This window comes from Seriola aureovittata, chromosome 22 (assembly GCF_021018895.1).
Source record: "Seriola aureovittata isolate HTS-2021-v1 ecotype China chromosome 22, ASM2101889v1, whole genome shotgun sequence".
Lineage (NCBI taxonomy): Eukaryota > Metazoa > Chordata > Actinopteri > Carangiformes > Carangidae > Seriola > Seriola aureovittata.
The window spans coordinates 18,543,111-18,549,110 of record NC_079385.1 but is presented as its reverse complement, the minus strand read 5'-3'; the positions used below and the strand labels follow the sequence as shown (position 1 = coordinate 18,549,110).

At 41.2% G+C, this 6,000-nt stretch overlaps 1 protein-coding gene across 1 annotated transcript in view; it reads left to right on the top strand.

Moving 5' to 3' along the window:
• The first annotated feature begins 217 nt into the window (after positions 1 to 217).
• The window catches only part of usp6nl (USP6 N-terminal like), a 69,005-nt gene continuing 63,222 nt past the window's right edge, over positions 218 to 6,000 (top strand). The window contains exon 1 of the mRNA XM_056367627.1: positions 218 to 472. The gene's annotated coding sequence lies outside the window, so the exon portion shown is untranslated. The remainder of the gene's footprint in view (positions 473 to 6,000) is intronic.

The following is a 6,000-nucleotide window of genomic DNA, read 5'->3' as shown; positions in this document are numbered from 1 at the left end:
AAGTCACTCTGAAGTTGTAAAAAAAAAAAAAAGAACATCTTAAAAAAGTGTTTATTGTTGTTTTTAATGTTAATTATCGTAAAACGTGGTTGGCATTAAGATATTTTATCTTTTATTGACCACAGATTGTAACAGGCCAGTAAAAACACAGTGGGTCGTTCAATGTGTGTGTGTGTGTGTGTGTGTGTGAGAGAGTGTGTGTGTGTGTGTGAGAGTGTGTATGTGTGTGAGAGGAATGTCGCAGGCTGGACTGAGCTGCAGCAGCGGCAGCATCCAGCCGGTGAGATCAGACCAGCCCGGCGGGCGGCGCATTGCTACCTGGCTGGGATCCCTGCACGGCTTCCCACACAGAGAGTTTGAGAAGTGCTCTGGACTTCCTGGTACGGGACCATGGACATTTTCTGCTCCACTCCGGCCGGGGAACTACCCGCAGCGATGTAAACGAGGGACGACCCGTCGAGTTGAGAGCAAGGTGAGCGTGTGTAGAGTTTGTTAGCCCCCGGTGTTGTCGGCGAATGTCGGAGCAGATGGGAACTTGTCGAGCTCCTGAATTGCATCTGTCAGTGCAAACGGTAGCGTTACCGCGGGGCTGAATGACGGTAGCCCATTAACGGTCGCTTTTCAAAGTGAAATGAAACATGGCGCCGGAGCTTTTTGGACTTTATTGGGCGTCTGTTTAAAATTATTCAGGTTGTTTTACGTTTGCGAAAGAGGGTTCGTTGTGTTTTATTATTGTAAACTTTGTGCTTATTTGTATTCACTGAGGCCTACCTAGCCAAACCCACCACTGTTGAGCTAACAGAGTAGAACAAAGATACTTCCGGTATCATCCTACAAAGTAAAAGTCTTTATTTACAAACACAACTCAACATCAGAGGGGTTTAGGGTGATTTGGTAAAGCTTGCGATTGTCTTTATAAGGCTTACAGTATATTTGCGTATTTGTAGGTAATGAATAGTTCATCCCTAAAAAATATGTTCTGTTCCTAGCTAAATCTGTCCCTCCATTTGTCAGTTTATTTGGTACCCTTAACTGAAATTAATGCAATCTAATACTCAACAAATTCTCTCTTTTGTGAAGGTTATAATTCAGTTTCTGTTAAAACTATGTCAATGTGGTTAGCTGTGATGCTTTCAAAGTGTATTATGTTATACCAGCAGGTGTTCCTATTATTTTGTCCATCAGTGAGGGTAAACTAAATAGCAGAAACACTTCCCTGTACAATGCCATACAGGTCAACAGCACCACAAACTACATCCTCAAAAATGATCACACAGTTGAATCAACACCTATCTGAAACAGTTTCAGTAAAAAAACTGAACATCGTGACCTTTATGAAGGGAGGATTTACAGTGTTTGCTTCCCTGTCATGAGCTAAAGTTTTCTCGTTCTTGTTTACACAAAAATGTTCACTTGAATTATTCACAAATGTACTTTATATATATATATATATATATATATCTGTCCAAGTCTTGTATATATATATATATACAAGACTTGTGTAAATCCCGATAAATAAATAAAATTTAAAGTTAGCACAAAGCAGAGGAAAATAAATTTGTCAAACTTGACTAGAATACGTTACAGTAAAAACAAAAATAATATTATTCCTAAAAATCCTCCATTTAAAATGTGGTTTTAAGATAAATGGTAAAGTTCTTGCCTTTTTCTAATGCATAAATGTGGATCCGTCGAGCCAGTATTTTATTTTGAATGTTAAAACGCTCTAATTCCGGCCCTATTTCGGTGGATTGTTGCAACGTTGACTCGGCCGAAACCCCCTCAGGCAGCCTCCCGCAACGGAATCAATGGGGCCGGAGCACCAATCACGACCTCCCGTTGGCTGTAACCGTGAGTTCCGAGGCTCCGGATTGGCTGTTACGGGCTGTCAATCACTTTGATGAGCTCGGAGATGCAGCCGCTTTCTGTAGCGTTTAAATGAATCGAGGGGCTCAGTTGTTTACAATTTGAAACAAGAACATATGTTGAGATTAACAGGAGCGGGTCTGTTTTAGTGCTTGTGTTTGATAAAGTTGAGCCACCGTGTGTTATTTCCCGCCTCAGGAGAGACGGGATAGAGTTACCTTTTAGCAAGGTGCGTTAAGATGTTAAGAACGACAATAAAAACGGATATTAGATGAATCGTTTTCAAAATAAAAGCGCGAAATGTGTCGGTTTCAGGTTCAAAACTTAGTACTGTTCATACTCCGGACAATGTATGGAGCATATTATCAGTTAACATAGCACATATTTATATTAAATTTAAAGTAAAATAAGACTATATAAATACAAGTATAAGAACATTTTATACACTTCATTAAACCTCCATGCCTTGAAAAGAGGGTATTAAGGCTTTGAATATAGGCCTATATCTGAATGTATTTATATCTATATATGTATATACATGTATAGATATACAATATATATCTTAACATTTGTAAAGCAAAACTTCACCAACTTAAAGCAACGTTAATACATTCCAGTCAATATCAATCACAATATATGTTATATGTTGTAAAATTGATGTTTTATTTTGAAAATAGTGGTAGGAAATCATATCTCTTAATGTTGCAAACTTGACAGTGGTGTGTCTTTCAATCCTTCCTATCCCGCTTCAGGATAATGCGGCTTAACGCAGTCAGGAGCTTTACAGTTTGAAAACACAAGGCGTTTGGAGTGGTATTGCACTACTGTGACTGCGTCTAGCTTCAAGACCTGAAACCTTGTAATGCACATGCAGGACTGTGGAGTGGAGGATAAACTTGACACTTGCCAGTATCGAGCAAAAAAACAACCACACAAAAATCAACTGCTTGAATCAGAAACATGTATTCCCTTTACTGCAGGCCTTCGTCTGCTTATCACTGTTGGTGTCATAAAAATGTGGTTAAAGTCTCACTTGTACACTGAGCGTCAGGCTGCGATGAAGTGAGCAGCATGTCAGGATGTTTCAGGGTCAGACTATCCGCTTTATCAGCTTTTTATTTGGAGCCATTGTGTCACTGCTGCTGAGTTGCTTTTCTGGGATCAGCCCTTTTCCCAGCTCCGTTGCAAAATAGCGGAAGAAAGGAGATAGAGAGCAGCATTCCTGGGAAAGGCGAGTAAGTAGAATATTCATTTTTTATTCAAGAGCTTGTGGACACCCCCTCTCCCGTTGCTTGCTGTCTGTTTTGGGTTGTTGCTGTCTGTCAGAGAGATCACACGTCAGACGGAGAACATCACCTGCACAGCTGTCGGGCTTTCAGTGTCTCGCTCACAGACCGGAAGCTTGTTGCTGCAGCGTTTTTGAGGTTAAAGGTCTGATAAGTGTTCGTGCCACCCAGCTGCCAGCACACTATTGTCAACGTTTGACCTTTTTACACAAAACCCCCTGCTGACTTCTAGAGGTAGTCGCTGTGCTCTGTGGCATTTTCACGACCTATTTTGGATGCGAGGCACATTTGCTCTTCGCTAATAATAGTGAACTGTATTTCCCCTCCATATCAAAACATGCCTTTAATCACATTACCAAAATATAGGCGTCTAACAGCTGTTTATTATTCACATATGTTGCTTTACATTCTGTATTCACGCAGACCAACAGCCTAAAAGCAAAATATAATAAATTTACAGGAGTCTTAAAGGCAGAAAAGCAGCAAATCTTCACATTTGACCAGTTGAAACTAATGTTGTTTGGCATTTTTTCTTTATTAATGAGTTAAAAATGTCTGTCAATTAACTAGTTAACTAATTCACTTATTTTTTTCAGCACTAGTTAAAAGTTAAAAATGTCATAGAATTACAATTAGTTAATGTAAAATTTCTTCTCTTTTCCTTCTCACTCTGTTGAATACCTGGCCTGAGTAAAGCATTCGATCCGCACACGCTAATCATTTGTGCCCATATTGGGTAAAAAACATAAAATCTCTGACTGATTCAAAAAAAAAAAAGAAAGAAAAAGAGGTAGTTCCTCAGTGTGTTGAGGCTGCGGTTGGATGTGTGGCTCGGTGACAGAGAGGAAATGGGAAAAGCCCGGCAGTCGTCAGGGTCAACAACCACAAATTAGTTCATCTCCTTCTTCTGTTCGCTCTCTATCTCTGTTACAGCATCTGCCCAGCCTCTCAAGAAACAATTGAATGAGCCTGTGTGTGTGTGTGTGTGTGTGTGTGTGTGTGTGTTGTAGTAATGACGGTTTATTTGCCAGGTTGCACAGTGTTATGTGGCTCCCCAAACTCCAAACGCAGGTTTTGTCCAACTGAATGTCTGTATCATAGCAACAGAGACTTTCCAAGGTCTCTCTCTCTCTCTCTCTCTCTCTCTCTCTCTCTCTCTCTCTCTCTCTCTCTCTCTCTCTCTCTCTCTCAGCTACATACTGACAGTCTCTGTCTGTTGTGGCTGTAATTTTACTCTTGACCCTAAGAAGGACTACGTGTCCACGGTGCAGCTGTGTGTGTGTGTTTGTGTGTGTGTGTGCGCCTCCTCAAGGGAGTTTAATTCGAGCTTAAAATTTGTTTTTTCTTGTTTCTGTGAGTGTGATCATTTATAAAGTAAAGTAACAAGACGAATTAACTCCATTACACGTTATCTAGCTTGATTTTACTTCACTTTATACTATAACCCTAACCTGACAATTATCAAAATATTGTCTGTCAGCCAACTAACAGACTAATCTTTTCAGCACATCTTTATTTTCATTATTAAATTTGACTTGAATCAATTTGCAAGTAGGTTTAAAGGAATAGTTCAACATTTTCACAAAGCACTTATTCTCTTTCTCGGTGAGTAGATTGATAGAAGTCCTGTATCTGTGCAAGAAAGCAAATTTTGAATTCGAATTGTGGATCTTTTCTATTGTAAAAGTCACATGTTTCTGTGTGAAAGCTACAGATTCCTTGAATTTGCAGGTCGGCTGAAATACGATAGGAATTTCAGTACGGTGCAGCAGAATTCGAGTGACTTCATCAGGCAGGCGGCCCACCCACATACCAGATGTAGTCCACACACACACACACACACACACACACGGTTCCTGCATTCCCTCACTGCTGTCCAGGCCTTGGCACCAACCTGCTGGTGCTACCCGTCTTTATTGGCCGCTGATCCCCGCTGGCTCAGTCCACCGCTCTCTGTTTTAATGCCCAGCTTCATAGGAGCGACACACAACACACCACCAGATGCTGAGCTGCCCTCTGGCCTCTGTGTGTGTGTGTGTGTGTATGTGTGTGTGTGTGAGAGAGAGTGAAAGAGAAAGAGAGTCCCGCTCTGGCTCCTGACCCTGCATCAAATGTAACTAACCTCGTGTCCAACAAACACGCCGGTGTTTGGCCAATATGGGGCTCATGAAGGCTGATACAGATGATGTCGGATCAATCTGCCACCAGCTGGCTGCTCCCTGTTGTAATACTCACATGTCACTTTGGGCCGGTTTAACGTCAGTGGCCTGTTAGTTCACTTCAGAGACGTATAACCAGTCTGAGGGTGCATGGTTACTCCTTAACACGCCGTGACAGTAGTTACACATGTTCACAGCCGCTGTCCAGCCGAGTTTACTACACCACGACAACAGAGGTCTCGTTTGTTGAACAGCTTGTTAGCTATTGTGGTGCCAGAATATTCACAAAATAGAATCACCTCCTCGTGGTTGTATCCCTCCGCCACTCAGACTAGTTACAGGTTACATGCGTGTTTATCCAGAGTCATTCAAAATATGAACCATTTGTGTGAAATTTTTTCATAATTTCTAATTTGAAGTCTTGAGAAATGGGTAAAAAGTGTTTTCTGAGGTCACACTGACCTTGACCTTTGACCTTTGACCACCAAAATCTAATCAGTTTGTCCTTGACTCCAGGGGAACATTGTTACCAAATTTGAAGAAATTTCCTCAAGGCGTTATGGAGATATTGCATTCACAAGATGAAAAAACATGTTTTATGAGGCCACCGTGACCTTGACCTTTTGACCTTTGACCACCAAAATCTTACCAGTTCATCCTTGAGTCCGAGTGAATGTTTGTGCCAAATT